The following is a 23,874-nucleotide window of genomic DNA, read 5'->3' on the forward strand; positions in this document are numbered from 1 at the left end:
AATGTTTTTTTGGTATCAAATCTTAACGGTTAAATCGATAACCGAACCGATAATGATCAGATAAATCAATAATCAATAAGTCAATATCTTAATGGTTCTATAACGGTTTGACATATCTATAAAATGATTACCGATAAGTCAAATCGATAAACTTCAAAACCGAACTGAATCGATCGATACGCAACTCTAGTCCTTGTCTTTAGGGAGTATTTTCAAACCTGGGTTGTTATCTAGTTGTTAGGAGTGTAGTTTCTACTTTTTAGCTTCACGTTGTTTTGCTTATAAAGGATTGTAGTTGCAGCTCTTTAGCCATTCAGTCAAAAACAATTCCTTTGATTATACTGCCTCTCTACATTTTTTGATTCTATTTTTTTCCTATCGCAAAATTATTTAACATGCATAGAAACCGGTCCAAATCTATTTCGTATTTAAAGTTTCTTTCGATTGAAACTCACAGAAACGATCACTGCTGAAATATTTGTGAATTCTTCAGTTCTCAGAATGTTGATTGACTTCTTTTATAAATGATTAAATGTATACGCTTATAAGATCTATTGGAGTCCAAATTATCTCCTGTCAAATAATAAATTATTGTTAAATTTCTTTTTCTTCATCTTTGTTATTTCTCAACATTCTATGAATAAAACACAACAATTCAGGATAAGTGTGTTTTATTTATCATTATCAAAAGCATACTCAATATTGACGTAACAAAAATAACAGGCATCTTGCTATTAGAAGGTTATGAGTTCAGATCGTAAAGTTAACGAACTCCCAATTTGCAATAAATTCAATACTTCCTTAAACCCAACACATATAAAAAAATCTAGTGTTTTGGCTATCCTTAATTATTACATCAATATGAATTTAATGTATTTCTTTTTAAGTGGAAAACGAATATATGAAGTGGCCCATCTAGCCCATTGCAGGAGACAGGAGAACATGGATTGTCTTGTTTGCATGCGGAATTTAAAACTTTCTTAACCGTCCTACCTTATCAACTCTATAGTGAAGTACTCATTTTACCTTTCATTTCCCTTTTCACCTTCTTATATTATATTATTCAATAACTCTCTTCCTAGTAACAGTCCAAGGGTCAGAATTTTTAGAGGAGAAACTACCTAATAACACAAATATTCCTGCCATATTTACTAATGCTTCAAATAATTTAAAATAATTATATTTGATATCATTAATTAATAATTTCATAACATATTTTAAGTCAGATACACCTAGATACATATTTTTTGCTATCCGATACATTAAAATAGGGAGAAAGGCGAGCGAGAACAGGAGGGTGGTAAACGAGATTTGTCTATGTATCACAGAAATGAACGCAGAATTTGAAGAATCCGGGTGCACCAATATTATCTTAATTTAGGCGTTAGCCAAACTTTCACTGACAATTAACGGATAATGTCGTATTCGATTGGTCGCTAATGGCTTGAACAAAACTGGAAATATTAAATACAAATATATAGATCAAATATGAGCTCTAAGCTAATACTTGAACTTTACTTTGTTATAATAGAAGTTTAAGCCTTTAAAGGTAATATGTAGACTTTAACTTTTTTAAAACAATTGAGTGTGATAGCTCAATGGTTAAGGTGGGTTTTTGGTCATTAGTTTGAATCCCTTATCTAGAAATTTTGATACTATAAATAAGTTGTCACGATCCAAGGTGGGCCGTAGACATGACACGGTGATTAGAATCCCAAGGGACTCCAACCAAACCTCTTATCATTCATCGCATACATAATGTAAGTAAAGACATCAATAAAAGTGTAAACCGGAAGATAAGTCTCAAAATACAAGTCTCGAATAAGGAAACACTCAAGCAACATGTCCGAATAAACGAAACTACACTATCATCGTCTAACATTGTCTCTACTAGTCTAGATGAGGGCATAAGACAAGCCCTAGTTCACCCAAAAGATAAAAGATAAAGTCATAGAAAGAAATGTAAACTCATGTTGGTTACGCCCTCGTAGCATAAGGAATCACCAATCAAGTGATACTAGCAATAGACCAACTAGACACAAGCGGGAGAATGAGCGTGATGATCATTTACCCCTACTTTATGATACAATGTAGGAAAAAGTATGCATTAGTACATGAAATGTAGTACGTATGGAGAATATGCAATGCATGTCGTAAATCATGATAATGCAATGAACAAGCTTAACATAGTTAAAACCCTTTAAAACATCATGAGAAACATAATACATGGTCAATTCAAACATGTAAGAAAATCATAAGTCAAATGTAACATAGTGAGAGAATCATAAGTCATAATGAGAGTCAGAAGTCTTTGTGAGAGTACAATTAACCGACATAAATCATGTGAGTTATAACATGGAGTCCGGTGGTTTCCTCACACACTAAAAAGAGAGGGTCCATACTTGCCAATGTAAGAATCGTAATATTGCCTAAGTGGATCCACTAAGCTTATAAAGAATCAAGCTTCAACTATTGGGTGACCCTTTCTAAGGAATCAAACCTCAACTATCGGGTGACCCTATCTAAGGAATCAAGCCTCTACAAATAGGTGATCCTTCTTCCTACAGTGGCATGTAATTATGGAAAAATGGAATTTCTACTAACTGATTCATGTATCTACTAATGAGTGAGCCTCTATCCCAAGGTCCACTCAGTGCTAAGTAAACTTCCAATGAAATATCATACGTAATATACCATAAGCTTTGAAGATGGTAGGACTCTAGTAATACCAAGTTCATCATAAATACTTGAAAAATCATAAGAAGGGCTCCTTAAAAAATATGATCATAACATAACATATGGACACTTACCTTTCTAAGCATCGAAATAATAATTTCTTTCATATTGTGAGAAAGTCTTTCAAAATTCATGGTTACTTGCTTGAAACATACTTGAAAATAAATTTCATAAATTCTTGATCATAAACTCATAGTTGAAAACTAGAAATTCATAGCATAATAGATGGGTCCTTGCAAAACTTATTGAAAACATGTAACTGAACTTAAATCATGCATGAATAGACTATTGAAATTGAATAAAAACATAACAAAATTGACCCACTGCAATTTGATCAAAACCATAAAATCATTGAATTGAAATTGATAAAAACAAATAGAGAAATTGTTTGGGACTCCGTGGATGGAAAGGATCCATGGATAAATTCCTACATACCTTGAAGAATTCTATCCATGAAATTTGAAAGAGGAGACTTGAGGCTTGAAAAACTCTAATTCACCTTGAGAGGAATCCTTTGGAGAAGAAGACTTGAATTCTAGAGAGATGATTTTTAGTTTCAATCACTTGGAAGATAATGAGGGGAATTCAAGGGGTTTGGGTAGCTAAAGGTTAGAAAGAGGTCCAAAATAATGTACCTTAGGGATTAATTGGGTAAGAAAAGATGAAAATAACCTTGATAAATAGTTGTTCGAGACCCTTCGGTGAGATTGGTCGTGCTCGCCGACCAAATCGCCGAGTTGCTAATCTTCCCCCACTCCTCGCCTAACCTTTTCATACTCTGAGGAAACATTCTCGGAAAGACTTGGAAGGATTGACCTAGCTCACTGGCACAATCAGCAAGTCACCATTTCCAGATCCTCGCCAACTTGGATTCTCATCTAAGCAAAATTCTCTAATCAATTTGGCGAGATCCCTCAGCTCATCAAACCTATTCGTCAAGTCGCCAAACTTTGTCTTCCCTCGCAAACTTTCCTTCTTTTTGAGAAAATTTCTCCGAACATTTTGGCAAGATATCCTAGCTCGCTGAATATACTTGGCGAGTCGTCGAGCTCCCTTTTTCTCGCCAAAAATTCTTTCTCCATGAACCAAATTTTCAAGAAACTTAGGCATATCCTTGCACTTCGATGAATCGCCGAGTCCATTTGGCGAGCCTCAACTTTGTTTTTCCTTCAAACTTGATCCAAAACATAGGCAAACTTTTCTCGGGCATTACATAAGCCCTTCAAATTCAAAAATTATAATAAAAACAATTAAATAGGGTTATACCTGGGATCAAACCCTAGCCATGTGGGTGGGTGCTTTGGTTTGCACTAGCGGCCCAAGTGCACTTCTATGCTTCCCATGGGTGCACTGTTAAATATATGCTAGTTTTTTTTCAGTTTCTCAAGATAGATATACACATATACATATGATTTTTTTTCAAAGTTTACGGGTGCATGTGCACCCCCTATACATGTGGGTCCACCTCTGCAGATACATGTGTCACTCTAGATACACACTATATACATGTATCTTCATGAATTTGGTTAGTATATATATAGAACGAATTATACTTAATTTTGATCTCATGTATTCTGATATACATGTATCTGGACATATCTGGATGCACCAAAATTTGGTAAGATCAGTAATATAGCAAATTAGTGTATATCTAATTAATTAGCTCATAAACTAGTGTAATTTCTATAAGTTACCCATTTTTAAAAGGGAATTCAAAATAAGGTAATAAACATGTGAAGAAATCAAGGATTTAACCATGAAAACCTTCTTCTATTTTTCTTCTGAATAAGAGGTATCCTCCAATTCTAGTCACTTACATTAATAGATTAGAGTATTGTATTTACTGGGGAAGAAAAGAAGATAGATTGAAATATTGTAATGATAAATGATTAATGGTGATCGATTGGGTGTAATCAATAGAGACATTCAAGTTCATTATTAAGAATAAGGATGTAGATAAAGTATTGGAGGAGGACACCCTTATTAGACAGAGGTCGCAATCATACTTTCATAAGATCTCGAACAAAGAGATAAACAAGGACATTGTCCTAGTAGATTCGAAATATTCATAGAGGCGTTACGATTTTAGATGTTATAAGTATATACATATTGAAGATATTAAGGTTGTTATTTGTAAGATCTGCAGGGGTAGAGTGATCGAATAAGATGAGATGAGATTTTGATGGAATTTTGGAAGAACGCGGACTAGGTAAATGGCTGACTAAGTAGTTCATTGTCATTCTTGGGATTACTGTCATACTAGATGAATGAATGCGAAATACGATGATCTCGTTTTATAAGAACAAGCACTCCTAAAAATAGGATTTTACAACAAAAAAGGCTAAATATCAAAATTCAATATCGATAAGCCTATTTAACGACAAATTATTGACAGATTTTTGTTAGCTATGAGAAAATTAGAGGCAAAGTTCATAGATAATTTCAATTTTTTTGTAGTGAAGGTTGACATTCAGAATTACAACAACTATAGGGGTATCAAACTACTAAGCCACACAATGAAGGGGAGAGGACGGTGGAGCTAAGGGTGAGGAGGGATGTGTCTAATTCTGAGAACCAATTTGGATTTATACCGAGACGTTCAACTATAGATATCATTCATCTAATTTGGAGTCTGGTTGAGAAGTATATACGCAAAGGAAGATGGATCTTTATATGGTGTTCACCAAACTAGAAAAAACTTATGACAAGGTTTCGATGGAGGTTCTATGGAGGTGCTAGAAGGCTAAAGGATTTCCTATGGCGTACACAAGAGAGATTAAGGGCATGTACGATGTATCTAAGACTCGGCTAAGAACGATGGGTAGGGACTCAAAGCATTTTTGAGTTGTGATGGAGTTGCACCAGGCATCTTAGCTTATTTTTATTTTCCTTGATAATTGATGAATTGACTCATCATATCTGACAAGAGAGAGTTGCTCGGATGGTAAGCACCCATCACTTCCAATCCAACGTTTATGAGTTTGAGTCACCAAGGAAGCAAAAAGGGGGAGCTAAAAAAGAGAGTAAAGGATGATATTGTAAAGTCTTTTTAAAAAAAAGACTCAGCATATCCACGCTGAGATTCCATGGTGTATGTTATTTGTTGATGGCATATAGTTTATCGCTCATACTCACAGCGAAGTAAATGCTAAGCTTAAGGTTTGCCGATAAATCTTGGAGTCTAAAGGATTCATGTTAAGTAGGACCAAGACAGAATACTTAGAGTGCAAGTTCAGTAACGTAACATATGATAATGTTGTGGAGGATGAGGCTTGATTCACAGGTTATCTATAAAAAAAAAATCTTTAAGTATCTCAGGTCTATTTTCTAGATAGATAAATGGGGAAATCAGTGAGGATATTACATATTGTATTGGTGCAGGATGGATGAAATGGAAGCTCGCATTCAGAGTCTTATGTGATAAGAAGATTCCATCAAAACTTAAAGGGTATCTCTACAGAGCAGTTGCAAAAAATGAGGATGTTGAGACTGATGTGTGAGCGCATTAGGAGAGATAAGATATAAATGAGAATGTCTTAGACAAGTTAGGAGTGGCCCGATGGAGGATAAACTGCGTGAAGCGAGACTTAGATGGTTCATACATATAAAGAGGAGATGTTTGAATGCACTTGTGCTAAGGTGTGAGAGGTTGACTATGGATGGTTAGAGGAGAGGTATAGGTATGTCAAAGAATTATTGAGGAGACGTGATTAGACAAGACATGATGTAACTCCAATTTACCAATGACATGATCTTAGATAGAAGTTTATAGAGGACATCGATTAGGGTAGAGAGTTAGTTAGGTAGTTAAGGATTATCTCACTAAGTTTTTCATACTAGTAGTCATAGTATTACTCTGTAAATTTCTTCTTATTCTATTTCTGTTACTATTTGTTATTTCTATCACTTCAATTATCCTATTATTTTGTGGCGGTGATTGCTTTAGTATATATTGTCATGCATTCTTTCTTTAGCATTTGTCTTGGCTTTTTCACTCTTATTGTTTTCTTTTTAAACTGATCTTTAATATTTTTTCTTGACCCAATCAATACAGCTCCGTCAAGCCTGTACGAGTAGTAAAGAAGTCTAGATTTAGTTGGTTGTTGACCAACGGAAAGCATGGGGTCTGTTGGAACAACTACTCTTTCTTGTAGGGCTATGGTCTGTATACACATTATCTAAGATCCCACTTATAAAATTATATTAAATTATGATTATATTTGTGAATTTATCCCTTAAACTATATGTAATTGAGGTGAAGGGAGTACATGTTTTCGCTTTAACAATTTTTTCAGCTTATTTGGATTAGTTGATTAAAAATAATTGATAAATATCAAGTGTTAAAAATACTTTCAGGCATTGCAGCTAAATTTATAAATAAACAATATGATAATAAGTAGTCGATGCTAATGTGTTGGCAATTTAGAACATATTGACAAGCAGTTTTTAAAAATTAAAATGATAACAATCGTCCTTAATCTATTTTACAAAAAATAAATTATAAATCTAAAAATATTTGTTATGCTAGGAATAAGAGAGAACTAGGAGTAATTGATCATCAGTTTGACATGGCACTATGATATCTATGTATACCTATGTATACATAAATGTACATTAAACAGTGCCTCCAAATAATTTCTAGAGCTCTGCAGAAACCTAGGGATAATGCATAAGTATTTCTCAATAATCAAAATTTCAGCGACACGTCTTAACTTAATTAAAATTATATTACCCCCTAAATTATTTTTAAATAGAATAAATACATCTAAAAGTTGACGTGGCACAAAGAGTGTGCACACTATCTTGAAGGCAAGTGATGAGTGTAAAAATTAGACACATGTCTTTTTATAATTGATAATTTTGTAATAAGTTAGTAAACATAATTCTTGATATTAAAACTTATATATGTATTTAATTATTTTCATTTCTTTCTATGTAAAATATTTTATTTTAATTTCTTACTTACTTTAAACTTTTTATTTTTTTTCTTTCTTTAATTTCTTATCTTTTAACTTTTAATTATTTTTTAAAAATTATGTGGGTTTTTAAAAAAAATTAATAAAAAGTGTCCTTTAATTTAAACATTTTAATTTTTTATGGTTTATTTGATTTGTTCACTTATTTTGATATATATTCGAAATTAAATTATTTTAAATACAATGCATTGAAATTAAATTTCAAGTCAAATCAAAAGGAAAGACAAAGAAAAATAAAAAGAGTAAATAAAATCAGTAAAAATAATAAAAGAGAAAAAACAATGAATGAAGGTAAAAAAACAAATTAAAAAGTTCAAATAATAGGATTTTTTTTTAAAAAAAAATTATGTGTATTAACTTAATTTAAATACAAGATAAAAAAATATAAGAAGATCTAAAAATAATTTTAAAAAATTTTAAAAATATATTTGCTGACTTGGCATGTGCGTGTGTACAAACACAATTAACTTACTTGGTTGAAGGTGTCACGTCAGCACAAAAGGTGCAAGAAAAATACAAAAAAAAGTGAGTTCGGGGGAGGGGGGGAGGGGAGGTGATAGGACCCTAGTTAAGTTAAGGTGAGTCACTGAAATTTCGGTCATATAGTTCAGAGAGTTCTTATGCATTATCTCAAAAAACTATGAGTAAACACAATTCAAGTTCTTGAAACTGAGTCACCTTTAATAAAAATGTTTTATTCTTATAATACTCCCTCTATTCCAATTTATATTATTTAGTTTGACTTGACACGATGTTTAAATAAGAAAGAAAGACTTTTAAGATTTGTGATTTAAAATAAATCATAGATGGTGAACCTTTCCTCTCCCCAACCATTTCGGGTTAAGAAGATGTGAAAGCGCGTTTTGTGTGACAGTATTAAGGATAAAATGAGCATTTTAAAGTTGAATTATTACTAAATATAATGTTATTCTTTTTGAAACTGATTAAAAAAAATAAGTCATAAAAATTGAAACAGATGAAGTAATTTTTTTGACACAAATTAATTAAATTTCAAAACAAATATGAATCATCAATTAAGAAATAGAGAAATAACTTATAGATGGAAGGCGGGGCACTTTTATTATATCAAATGTTTCCCTGTTAGTAGGTAGGGGCGTTACCTATGATGAGAATAAGAAAAAAAAAAAGGGCACAATTCTATCTGAAAATACAACACAAGGATATAAATTTCATCCTTCGCAAAAAATGAGTTAGGAGATTACTATTTATACAAACTAACCCCCGCACTACTAAAAATAAGTAAGTTAGCTAAACGAAAAAATTGGTCTTTATCATATTTGAAGGTGAGTCACTAGAAGTAGACTAAAATGCAAACATCAACTTGTGTTCAACAAGTGGAAACTACGGCCGAGCATAAATATCGAAAAATTAAAATATCGGATCAAATCGATTTTTTTTGGTATTTCGATTTTCGATTCATATTTTTTTTAATTTCGGTTTGGTTTTCGATATCACAAATTTTTATATTTCGATTTTATCAAAATTTTTGCACTACTGTACATTTTATTTTTTCATTTTCTTCCTACATGTTAAAAAAGTTTATTCTTCACACTCTTGAATGAATTATTCTTAGCCTTATCAATACCATTTCAAATCACAGAATGCGTATAACAGCCTTTAACGCCCCATCTTGGGTTGACAAAAAAAAATGCTATTCTCCAACCATGGAGGATTTTCTAATGTAGACAATCATTTAATAATTTAATTATTATTATACTAGCAGTTTTATCACTTAATTATTTTTGTTTGTCATACAATTATATTTTATATTTTCGATAAAAAAAAATTCTTTTGAAAAAAAACCTTGAATCTCATTGTGATGTAGCTCAACTCAAAATTCGAATTGGCAATAGATTGATTAATTTTTACATACTCGACAATTTTCAAACACACTAAAGCAATTTTTGGGTAGGATGGATGCTTCCGAAAAACGAACCCAAAGATCACTTAAGCGAGCCTCGCCTCGCATATATATATATATATATATATATATATATATATATATATATATTTATTTAGTTCCGATTCCAATAATGTAACACATGAATAGCAATAATAACAAGCTGGAAAGTTTCATGCAATAGTCCAAAATATACACAATTAGTGCAGCACATGCACATCATTTACTGTTAGTTATATCAACATGGAGGATCACTTAATTAACTTGTGGGGACCAACTAGTTAATACTGCATAGTAAAATATAGTCAAAGTTAAATAATTTTAATTTTTAAGAGTTTTTTTTATGATACGAGCTATCAATATATAATGTAGTAGCCATAGTACTTATAAAAAATTATATAATTTAAAATTTTTTAAAAATCCCATTAAGCAACCCCATAACACAAAAAATCGAATTTAATAAATCAAATCGAATCGAATCGAATTAATTTAATTCGATATTCGATACAATAATTAATACATAAATCAAAAATAAAATCAAAATCGAACCAATTACCAAATGCCCAGATCTAGTAGAAACTTTATTACACAAGCTTATTTTTACTTTTTCAATAAAGGCAAACATGATATATATATATGTTTGTAGGATGTGATTTTTCCTAATTCATTGTTTCACCAAAAGTAGAAAACATAACGCGCTAATTATGCACCGTAAAGTTATCTTTCTAAATTTGAATGAGATATAACGCTTATAGAAGACGTAATTAAATAAATGGAAAAGGATCATAAATACTTTTTAACTATTTAATACTCTCTTCATTTCTTTTTATTTGTTAAATTTAACTTGACACATCTATTAAAAAATAATAATTGGTATAGTAAGTTTATCATTTTACCCCTATTAATTAATAGATTTTTAAACATATTTGCTTACTGCATTTTTCAAAAATATTAACTCAATGTTAATAAATTGAGGATATAATAGAAAGAAAAAAATTGTCCTATCTTGATTTGTCAAAATTGACAAGTAAAAAAGAAAATCAAATTAGAAAATTTTTACAAGTAAATAGGAACAGAGGGAGTATTGAACAAAAAATTCAATTAATAATTTGATCTAAAAAAATTTGACATTAATAGTTTGATCCAAAATACCTTTAGTATTACTTAATGGGTCAAAACGGTCCCTTTTCCAAATAAATATGTTATTTTTTTCTTTTCTTTTCTTTTATTTTAAACACCTTTTTTTCCCAATAAATATTCTTTAATTAGAAAATAATGAACCTACTTCAATTAGGATATTTTTTTTGTTATCGTTATATAAACAAAAATTAATGATGGAGTTACTATGATCTTATATATTTGACCTATATTATGAATCAAAAAGTTACATGGAGTTATTTTATTTTAATTGATGAAATGAGATTAACAAGAAAAAAAAGATTACTTCCTAGTTTTTTTAATTAGTTAAAGTCACTTTTAAAAGAAAAGAATTAAGAAGCGGGTTCTTTAAAAGTAATATTTTTATTAGAAATAGAATGTAACTAAAAAGAAAATAAATAATATATTTATTAGGAAAAAAATATTTTTTACCTATTAAGTAATAATAGAGTTATTTTTTAACCAAATTATTAGTGGTTGGGGCATTTTCGAACCAAACAAGTGCATGTGCAAATTTAGATCACACTATTAACTAAGGACATTTTTGTTCAATTTCACGTAGTTTAAAATATTTTTGACCCTTTTCCACTGAATAAGTATAAAAAAGTGTTATTCTTAAAAGGGATAATACACAAGTACCCCCTTCAACTATAACCGAAATTGTTAGGATACACTTTAATTATACATGAGTCCTATTACCCTCCTGGATTATTTTAAAGTGCAATAAACACACCCTAAAACCTATATAATCACCCACATGAAGGAAGGTGCTTTACACTTGCCTCCACATCATCCTTACGTCAGCGCCAGGTCACTAAATCGCCATATCTAAAAAAGAATTAAAAAATCGTCAAATCTAAAAAAAATTAAAAAATTGTCACATCTAAAAAAAAATTGTTTTTTTTAAAAAATAAATTTAATTTAAATTTTGCTCACCATATATTGCCTAAACTAAATCTCTAATATGCAATTTTTTTTTCGAATTTCATGTTAAGTGTTTGAGTAAAAAATAAAAAGAAAAGAAAATTTCTTTCAATATTATACAAATTGATGAAATATATGAAAAAAGATCGCCGGCAATTTAAGTATGCTGTGAAAAAAATATTTATATTTCTAAAAATGATAAAATTGAGCTCTATTTCATAATGAAAAAAAATTAATTAAAAAGATATCCACTTAAGTTTTAATGTTAACTACTTATATGTATTAATTAATAATGAAAATGTCCAATTGAAAATGAAAATATGTCCAAATTAATCAGATTTTAATACTTTTTTTTTTGCCTTTCACATGCCTCCAAGAGAGTGAATACACTCTCTGTGCCACCTCAGCACTGAAGGGTGTGTTTATTACACTTTAAAATAATTTAGAAGGGTAATAGGACCCATGTAAAGTTAAAATATGTCCTAGCGATTTCGACTATAGTTAAATTTTGATTATAGTTGAAGGAGTACTAAAAACTTCAATATAACATGATATTCGTAGATAGAAGTTTCAAAGTTCACGTTTCACCGTCATTTATTATCAAAAATAATTTTACGTGTTTGATTTGATCATGAAAAAGAATGACATAAAGAAATGAAAGTGTATGTGTTATCTTTTATAGATTAAACTTCACAAGAATATGGTCACACACCTACATTGAAATGTTATTTTTGTTTTGCTTTAGATAATCAAGTAAAAATCAAAATAAATTTCTTATTTTCATGGAACTATATCTAGAACGTGAAGCTAAATTTAACAGGAATATATTTAGCTATTGCAAGAGAGATGTTATTTAAGCTTTTAATGGAAGATACCCTACATTAATTTGGGATTTTAAAAAAAATAAAAATGAAAAGGTGTAAAATGTAAAATTTTATATTGTGGTAACAATCAATTTCAGAAAATATTGTGATTTCTAGAGATTGGTTTACTCCTTTTCCTCCCCCCACCAAAAAAAAAAGCTCCATTACACTTTCGAGAAGTGTTATTCCACCATGTTTACGCGTAAGATATCTTCATATATATATATATATATATATATATATGAGATTCTAAAAATTTATTTTCTTCAATTCAAATTATAAAAGGGCAAGAGACCTCATTTTCTAAAAAAAATATTTATTTTTGGAGAAATATTTTTGATCGTACTAAACACACCCTCTAAACTAAATATTTTTGTGGAGATAGATCTAACAAGGATGACATGAGAAAAAGAGAGCAAAACTGTAGCCAAAAACAACTTGCCGAAATCCAATAATCGTCTCAATTTTTGGTCCGGCAAGTCATCCTTGGCTGCAACTTCACTCTCTACATCTTCATGCAAACCTTATAGACCAAAACATTTTAGAATTGTCTATCAAATGATGTTGGCAAGGTGAGTATATATAGGCTAGGAAATTAAGTCATGCTATATATGTCCCACCCTCTTACGTTTTTTGACATCACCAAAATAATGGGTCTTTTCTGTAAGTGGGCCAATCATATTTGAACAAAGGTTTAAATTTCAAAAAAAAGTAATAAATAATTATTAGGTAATTTCTACTGTCAATCTAAGTCTTAATGGAAAAACTTTCTGATACCAATGTTGCAATGTAGCAAATACATTTTGTAATACAAGTCAACGTATTTGTGCAATTTGCTCTCGAACACCAACATTATAAAAAAAAAAATTATATATATGTGATACATTATTTGTTCAACTTTATTTGTTTTTTGTTTTTTTTGGAAATTGATTATAAATAATGAATCTTGTACATAAGATACTATCAAAAGTTATGGTAGAAGGATAAATGTATCGCTCTATTCTTTATTAAGAGTTTTACGTTCGAGTGTTATGAATAGAATCATCAGTTTGATTAAAAAAAAAACTCTTTACCTCAAAGTGTAACTTTTCAAAGCAAATCCAGACTAATTTGGCTACAAAATATTGACTCAAAAAGAATGTTGTACATAAACATTGAAATGTCAAATGTTTTAAAATTAAATATTTCCACTTAGCAATGTCGATACACATAGTTAAGAATAGTCAATGAGTATGGAATGTTTTCTAGCTAATACTAAGAAAGTGTATCCGGTCTAAAAATGCTCTCCCGTAACATGCCCAAAAAAGAAAATTCCTTGCTATATGCATCCAAAAGTATCCTTCATATAGGAGGCTCATAAAGTTATTTGATACATAATTATTGTCATCCAAAATCCTCCAATTATGGATTTCTGCAACTTGTTCTTCTGAGTGTGTATGGAGGGTCCCAATTAGTGATGGAGAAAATAATGGTCATTGGTGGAAGGAATGTTTGAATTAAATTGAATAAAGTGAAAAAAAAACAGAATTAAATCCATTTATGTCGAAGTAGTGGTGAATGGGAAAAACATAATCGTTACACGCGGTGTATTTCAATGACTGCCTCTTCATAAACAGGTACTTGTGCTACGTGTTGCCATATAAATTAATTACTCTTTTAGTCCTATTTTAATTTTCATAACGTTTTTGCACAATTCTTAAGAAAACATTAATTATGAGCGTTATTTAATTAATATATCTCTTATTAATTTTTTGATCTTTATTTATTTATGTATCTCTTAATTCTAGAATAATTAACACTAAAGGTAAATGTAGAAAAATATAATTAATTCTCTCTTGATTGTTTAAATTGATAATTATTTTGAAATAATTATTTTTAATATAGATGACAATTAATATGGGACGAAGAGAGTAATTACTATTTACTCCCTCCATTTAAATTCATGAGACACACTTTTCAATGAGAAGACTTCTGAAGGCATCAATGACAATGTGTGTTACACATTCCAACTATTTCTGAGAATAGATATAAATGACATCTATCAGTTTTGTGAAGTCTTTTTTGATGTCTTCATCCAAGTATTCAGTATCAGATTGTTAGTTCTTGATATTCCTCCATAATTTTCTTGAAGAGTTTGCACATTCAATGTCTTCAGTCATCACACAAAAACTTCCATTCTTGATCTCCATCGCTAGAAGTGGTTGTTAACACCCAATGTTGGTCAATGTTGATCCTCCACAATTAAATTAATTTTTGAGCTTCTTCAATTTTAAACAATTAATTTTTGAGCTTCTTCAATTTTAAACAATTTAAATTTTACAAAATTTAAAATGTTTTCAAAACCATTTTAAGGCAATTTTGCCATTTTCAAGTAAATATATTTATGTATCTCTTAATATGTAGATTAATTTTTGTTTAAATAAATACTTGGAAAATTATTTTACCAAATAAAATACTGTTTAAATTAAGTATGCATTTTATTCTCCTCAAAATATCTATTAGTTGATATAAATAGTACTTTTATTTCGAAATAATTAGTCTGCCACAAAGTAGTTATTCTATCTAATTTTTAAAATTAAGAAGCTTAGAAATTATTTCCGTTCCTAATTCTACCCAATTTCAAAATCAATTTGAAGAGTTTGATAAAATTTGGTCAAAGGACCAGGTCCTTCAGCAATTTCTTTTAGACTCAAATGGATTCAAAACAGTAGACCCAAACAGCAGGCCCAAAATACACACTTAACCCAGCCCACTTCCCACAAAATACTCTATACTCTTTCTATCTTCCTCAATAAATTTTGGGCAACTTACAAGTTTAGGAGCTAATTACTTAGATATACGATAGTTTGTAATATTACGAATTGCATCTGATTTTGGACTTCAGATACATGTATTTGGCGCATCTAGATACGTGTATCTCGAATACATGGTGTCAAAATTAGGTGTAATTTGTTTTAGATACACTGTATCCAAGTGGATTAACATGTATTTGAAATACATGGACAAATCTCGCTCGTCACTCCCATATCTCGCTCGCATATTTGGTATCTCAGATGCATGTATCTAGTTCTAGATACATGTATTTAGTGTGATATGCATGTATATGGATATACTGACAAATCTAGCTCGTCTCCCTTCAGTTCTCACTTGCCTCTCTCCCTATTTCAGCATATCCGGTAATAAAAAATATGTATCTAGGTGTATTTGAGTTAAAATTTGGTAAAAATTATTAATTTGTGAGACAATATATAATTATTTCAAACTATAAGGAGAATTAGTGAATATGGTAGGAATGTTTGTATAATTAGGGAGTTTTTCATAAGTTTATTGTTTAGCAATGACTAAATTCACAGTTGCACCTTGATGGCTGGGTTTTTTCAACCATGTAAATTTACGTAAGGCTGTAAAGATCAAATTGTCAAACCAAAACGAATTAACGAACTAAGTCAAATCGACCAAAACATCAATTTATAGTGTAGTTTAATTGGCTTTGTCACGAAGCTATTAAATTACGAGCCCACCTTTCATTGCAAATGCTCATTAAATTTTAGCTTAATCTCCAAGTTGTGAATCTCCTCAAATTTAAGTTAAACCTTTAAGCTAAAATGCTACTGAATACACGAGCATAAACTCCATGTACTTCAGGTCCACAAGAGTATAAATTGTGCACAATCCAAAAAATTCTGCTAGGTTGAAAACCTTAAAAGAGCATCCTAGGCGAAAGTTTGGACATCATAAAATCCCATTTTTGAACTACGACATGACATAATTCTATTCATTGAGGTACGCATGAAACTTAAAGTTTCATTAATTTCCTCACATTTAGTATTTTATTTATCATTTTTTAACATGAATTTTATGGATTGTGCTCATATTATTTTCTTATGTGTGTGATTAAATTGACATAAAGATGAAGAGATTTAAAGATAGAAGATTATAAAAGAATATCAAATAAGTTGCTTAATGAATTAAATTTAATATAATAATATATAATATATAAGAAATGTCGTTGAAGAGAATGCAAATTGAAAACTCACCTCAATGCCACGTGTCAGCAAGTGAAGGAAGCAATAGCAAAAGATTGGTGCACTGGTGGCGCACTACGCCAGGGCATGAACTACTGAAGCCTCATCTTGGCGTGATGGTGGCACGCCACCCCACTGTTTCCCTATTGAAAAATTCTAAATTTTGCAAAGTTCGATTTCAAGAAGGAAGAGAGATTATTTTTCAAAACCTATAAATAGAACACTAACAACTTTTGTGGAGGATTCGTCTTTTAATTCAGTGCAAGAGCAAGATAATAGATTCTTTTTTAGGTTTCTTTTCTTTTTCTTTTTCTTAGACCTTATTTCATGAACATAATTCTCTTTGAATTTATGTTTAGTAGGAGTCGCTAAGAACCCTTGTTCTGTGGCTGTGGCTATGAATGATTGTTGAATATTGATTCTATGGATGAGCTTGATTATCGTTTAAATTACTCTTGTATTTTTGAATTAATATTTTGATGCTTGATCACCATTAGAATAAATATATTGTCTTTTCTTGAATTTGGGAGAGGAATTGAAGGATAAAATGTTGAATACAAGGAGCATGATCTTTTCTTGAATAAAAAACTAGAATTGATTTGTTTCTAAGTGTTACACCCGGTAAAATTACCAAAATACCCCTAGACGGAAGAAAGCTCACACAACGCATCATCCTTAATATTTTTGGCAAATACAAGGCCAAAATATCGATCAGGGGAAAATCATATGGGAAAATGGTCCCGATTGAATTTTTGGCCAACCGGATCAAAAGACAATTTTTTGGAGTGAAGTGGCAGTAGTTATTTTCTATGGGGTTAGAATTCGATCGGAAAAACTTCAAAAATGAGGAAAACGGTCCGCGTTGCGGATTGAATTGGAATGGATTGAATTAGATTGTATATGATTGGTCTTTGTATAAATCTTATTCTTGTTTTAGACTTAGAATATGTTGATTGAGTTGTTCACCTTCCCGATTAGAAATCTCTGAGTTTATTTAATTCTACATTGATGTATGTTTCATTATGATATTTTACATACTCATACACTAACGTCTATTTGGGCCTGCATCATTTTCATGAAGCAGAGACATATACTAGGGATCATCAACACGTACATCATTGAGGATCTAGTTGTATTCCGCTAGTTGGGGAATCCTCCCTGCTTCCAGAGGATACCACATTTATCTTTCAAGGTTTGAGTTTAGTTTTCTTCATTGATTTGAATTAGCCATGAACCTATAATTAGCACCACTAAGATTGTTGATAGAGGCTTCATAGACTAGATTGATGATGATGTTGATTCATTTTATTTTGACTAGTTGTATGCTTACTAGTTGTTGATTGGATAGATGGTTGGCCTTTGGCCTTATTTATGAGAAGTTTTCTTAATGAGTTAAGTCTTCCGATGATAGAATATAATTGAAGGAATATGTGATTGAATTAATTGGTTTGCCTGAGGACCAGTAATGATCTTCACGCGCCGTTGACGTCTAGGGTACCCTCTCGTGACGTGATCAAATTAGTATCAGAATATAAATTTTAAGAGTCCTAGGGAGTCTATAAAGCCGTATTTAATAGAGTATTGCTTATGGATGTGTTATACACCACACTTATAATCAGGAGGCTATAGGACATTAGGAATTACTTTACTTCTTTCATACTCTGAGTTTTGCTAAAGAGTTTAACTCTAAAAGTTCCTTCCTAATTCGTGTGTTACACGTTTGTAGATAATGCCTCCTAAAGCACCACTAGTCAGAGGAACGCCATCAATACTGAGGTTCTATAATCTGAGATGCCCCCACCATCTAGAGTGCGGACTACGGGCCTACCTGCATGGTCTACTGAGGCACTACAAGCGCCCACTACTCTGCCAGCTCCTACTTCAGAAGCTAAGTTCAGAGGTGCCCTCACTATGTTCACCCAACTAATAGTTGGCCAAAGGGGTAACCAGAGTTCACCAGCTCCTAGCTCTAGCTCTCAAGAGCCATCATCTTCCAATGTTGAGGATACGATACTTATTGAGGATGAACCCACCTATCTTCACGGGTTCCAAGGTTGAGGAGGACCCTCAAAATTTTATTGATGAGATATGGAAGATACTGAAAGTTGTGCATGCTACTAATATTGAGAGGGTTGAGTTGGTTTCCTATTAGCTCAAGGATGTTGCTAATGCTTGGTATAACCAGTGAGAAGAAGGTAGGGGTGAGAATATTGAACCTTCCATTTGGGATGAGTTTGAGGGAGCCTTCTTTGGTTACTTCTTTCCTAAAGAATTAAGCAAAGAGAAAGTAGAAGAGTTAGTGAATATGAAACAAGAGGCTTTGAAAGCAAAGGAGTATAGTTTGAAGTTCATCCAACTATCTTGATATGCTCCAGAGATAATCTCTGATATGAGATCAAAGATGAGAAAGTTTGACTCCGGCTTGGGCAAACATGTGGAGAAGGAGTGCAAAGCATCACTGCTAATTTCAAACATGGATATTTCCAAGTTGATGGTGTATGCTAGACAAGTAGAGGATGATAAGATAAAAGACAAGAAGGAGAATTTGAGCAAGAAGGCAAAGTCAGCTAGGCATGAGAATGAACAGAGGTAGAGTAAGGGCAATAAGTCCTTCTTTTAGAAGAGTTCTTCTAACTATGCTTCATCAGCGGCAAGTGCACCTGGGTCGTATAATAGGTATGATCACTAGGTATAGAGTCACCAAAATTCCAGAGCCTAGGGTTCTTAATCCCAAGCTAGTGTGGCTCAAGGTTCAAAGAGAAAGCCTCCTTGTAGCAAGTGCGATAAGCTCTACTTGGGAGAGTGTAGAAAGGGGAAGAATAGTTGTTATAAATGTGTCCAAGTGGGTCACTTTCAGCGAGAGTGTCCGACCTGGGGCAACAGAGCCCAGTCCTCTATCACAGCACCCCCGGCTAGAGGTAATTAGAGGGGGACTACTTCAGGTACGGGCGGAGCTACAAACCGTCTATATGCAATGGGTAGTCGCTAGGATTTGGAGAACTCCCCAAATTTTATGATATGTATTATTTGATTTGTTACTCTTGATTGTTATGTTTTGATTGATCCGGGTGCAACCTTATCCTTTGTATCTCCTTATGTGGCTAGTAGATTTGATAGAATTCCTGAGTATCTTCTTGAGCCTTTCATTGTATCTACTCTTGTTAGAGAGTCTATATTAGTTGAGAGGGTCTATAGAGGTTGTGAGGTATATATTTATCACAAGGATACCATGGCTGACTTAGTTGAGTTAAACATGGTTGATTTTGATGTGACTCTTGGTATAGACTGGCTTTATGCCTCTGTTGATTATAGGACTCGGATTGTTAAGTTCCAATTCCTAAATGAACCTGACTTAGAATGGAAGGGTAGTCTTGTTATACCTAAGGGTAAGTTTATCTCCTACCTTAGGGACAAAAAGTTGATCTCTAAAGGGTGTATCTATCACATTGTTAGAGTCAAAAATGATAGTGTTGAGTCCCCTACTCTTGAGTCAATCCCGATTGTAAATGAGTTTCCTGAAGTGTTTCCTGAAGATTTGCCCGAAGTCCCTCTTGATAAAGAGATTGACTTTGGGATTGATGTCCTTCTTGATACGTAACTTATCTCTATTCTGCCATATAGAATGGCTCCTATTGAGTTGAAAGAATTGAAAGTACAGCTAAAAGATCTCCTAGATAAGAGATTTATTAAGTCGAGTGTCTCTCCTTGGGGTGCTCCTGTTCTATTTGTGCGAAAGAAAGATGGGTTATTGAGAATGTGCATTGACTATCGTCAACTGAACAAGGTCACCATAAAAAAAAAGTATCCTCTCCACATGATAGATGATTTGTTTGACCAACTCCAGGGTGCCTCCTATTTTTGGAGGCTAAATCCTTATATCTAAAGACCCTAAAACTTCTAAACCCTCATTCTTTATTCTTAGACTCAATATACTAAAATCCTCTCCTCTGAAACTCTCCCAAGAGCTTCAAGGCAAGGTTAGGGTTTCCAATTCAAGACATTCAAGTCTCAATTCTTCCTCAAGTTCTTATAGAGATTTTGTGTCCTCAAGGTATGTGGGTTTTCATCCATGGGTCCTTCCACCCATGGAGCCTAAAAGTTTTCTCAATCTAGTATTTCCATTCAAAACAATAAAATCTTATGTGCTTTTACATGATGACTCCAAATGCATAAATTATGGTAAATTTAAAGTTTATTTACTTATATTGATATATATTGACTCTCAATTCCAAGTGATGAGTTTTTATGGATTTTCATACTACGATTTCAAATGTATAGATTCTTGAATATTTGAAGTTATTTATCTATATTGACTTATGTTGATTCTTATTTACATGAAATGGATGATTTATCAATGTTCTTATATGAAGGTTTGAAATGTAGTTTTAAAGTGCATGTGGTGGGTTATTTTTAAGATGTTTGATTTGATACATTCATATCACTCTCATGCATACAAGTATTCTTTAAATGTATTTGAAAGTTATATGAAATGAACCCACCTAGTCTTCTTATGTTGAAATGAAGTTGAATTGAAAGTTTGACTCCAAATGAAAGTTTATGAAGCAAATGCCTATGTTTAAGGGAGTTTTTATGAAATGCTTGATTGATGAAAGGGCTTCTTAGCCAAAGTAAGGTTTCAATGTGAAAGGGCAATTCTCACATTGAATCAAATAAAATGTTTAAGGTTATGATATGACATGTTTGACCTCCCTATAGGCCATCAATGCTTTTGAACATCTTTCCAAAATGGAAGGTCCGATTAGCATGGTACCCGGAATTCCATCACTGATTGTAGACCTAATTTTTTTTATAAATGAAGGTTCATTAGTAGAATGGTAATGTAACACCCCAAATTTTGTTTTGCAAAGACTCGAACATTTCTTCACGTGTGTGTAGGCTCGAACCAAAGGACTTGTCATTTTATATATGAGTTAGGATTAATTCCTAAGTGTTTTAAGGGTATTATATGTGGTTTAGGGTCATAAGACATCTCTAACACCAAGTCGAGTCCAAAAAATTCTAATCGATTAAGTTTTCGGATAAGTTAGTATAAGGGTTAACTTCAAACAACCATATCACTTTGAATATAACTAACTAGGTGGCCTAAGACCTACCAAATTAAAGGTCCTTGAGTCTTCTTTCCAACGCCACCAAGATTGTAATTTTTGGAGTTTGGAGTCAAAAGTTATGACCCTTTTACTACAGAATAGTACTGTAGGAATTTCAGGCCTGGACTCAACTCCAGAAAATTTAGGCTTGGCGCTGCAAGGGCGCGACGCGCCACTATAGCTCCAGAAATAACCTCAGTAGTTTTGTCCTTGGCGCGATGCGCCACTATTAGGTGTGTAGGGTTTTTAAGCCTATTTTTTAGAAACCAGAAAATTTAGGCTTGGCGCTGCAAGGGCATGACGCACCAGAAAACAACCTCAGTAGTTTGGTGCTTGGCGCGACGTGCCACTATTATGTTGTAGGGTTTTTAAGCCTAATTTGACTTGGCGCGGTGCGCCACTATAGCGCCAGGTGAGTTTTAGCCCATTTTTTCCAGATTTTTGAGGAAGGGCAAATTGGACTTTTTCCCTAATTATATATACTCTAGCCTTGAACGATTTGGACCATTTTTTTCAGTCTTGTGCCTCTCTCTAAAAATCTCTAATCTCCATTCTCTTCTCTCTCAAACATCTCTAACAAGATTTGCCCTCAAAAGCTCAAGAATTCAAGATCGTCAAGTCAAGTCTTGGTTTCCGGTGAGATGATCTTCAAGCAAGGTATGTAAGGCTAACCTAAAATATGGAATGAGTTCTTCCATATGCCCATAGATGTGTTAGATAGAAGTTGTGAAAGATTTGAACCTTCTATGAAGGTTTTCTTGAATTTTTCTAAACTATAGAATATTACTAAAATGTGTTAATGATGTTCTTGAGTTGACTTTGTTGAGAGTATGGATTCATGTATTCATTCACATGAACCCAAGATGAGATTTCTTTTTGGTCATAATTTATCTTGAGGATAAGATCGATGGTTTTTATGTATAATAAAAATAATATTATTTTTCATAGTGAAATAAGGTATTCTTTAAATGAGTTTGATGAAATTGATTTTTACTTATATGAGAATTTTGGGATAGTTATGAATGTGAAGAGCATAAAAAGAAACGAAACCTTGGTAGAGCTAGAATGTCACTTTTGTTTCTATAAAGGGAATATAGAATTAAGTAAGAATTTTGGAGCAAGATGTTTGATAATGATGTGAATGATGATGTTTGATGTTGTGTGATAAAGTGGATTGGAGTCTAGTGTGATTATGTGATATGTGATTTGCATAATTTGATTTGATTGGAGTCTTATGAATATTTTGAAAATAAATGATCTTTTGAGAAGGAGTTTTAAATAAATAATTTGTGAACATTTTGCATGAACTATTTATACACTATTTTTGAGTTTAAAGAATGATTATTTTCATCTATAATTTAAAAAGAGTTTAAGCATGAGTTGAGTTTGAGAAGTCTTTTAATTATTTTTAAACATGAGTATTTTGAGTATAAACGAGTTGAGTATTTTTACATAAAAATGTCTATTTTGAGTTGGAGTTGAGGAGTTGAAATTATGTTTTAAATGCATCTAATATTTTCTGCATTTATTGAGTTGAGATGGTATCGAATTCAGAAAGAAGAGTTTGATGATTGAAATGAGTTGATTGTGAAAGGGGTCCAATGAGATCAGATGGATTGAGTTTTAAAAAGAGTCCAATGAGACTAAATGAGTTGATTTGAAACTAAGTCCTAAGAGACTAAATGAGTATTTTGAATATTTTACTCACTTGATAGATATGTGCATATTGAGTCTTGGAAGGAGTATCGAACACTGAATTGGGTAAGAGTATAGTCCATACTCGAATCCCATAAACTACGCCGCCAACGTAGGAAGGGATTGGACCATTAAAGTCGGATATTTCCCATGGGATCGAACCGTTAAAGTCGGATATTTTTTATTTTATTGTCCTAAAATGATAGGACTTGACTGATCGATGGAATCCATGATTGGTTGATTCATTCATGCCTTGGCAAGGTATGAACGGACATGGAAATAACGTGGCTCATTGTGCATCACCTACTTATAGGTGGTGAGATTGTTGTCGGTTAGAGAAACTCCCAATTGAATGGATTGTGCTTGGTATGATTGGTTTGATTGTGATTGTAGATGATTGGGTTGAATTGTAAAACATTGCATAATTTAATTTGCATATCTATTGAGTTGAGTCCTTTGACTTTATGG

Source organism: Solanum dulcamara, chromosome 6 (genome assembly GCF_947179165.1).
Source record: "Solanum dulcamara chromosome 6, daSolDulc1.2, whole genome shotgun sequence".
NCBI lineage: Eukaryota > Viridiplantae > Streptophyta > Magnoliopsida > Solanales > Solanaceae > Solanum > Solanum dulcamara.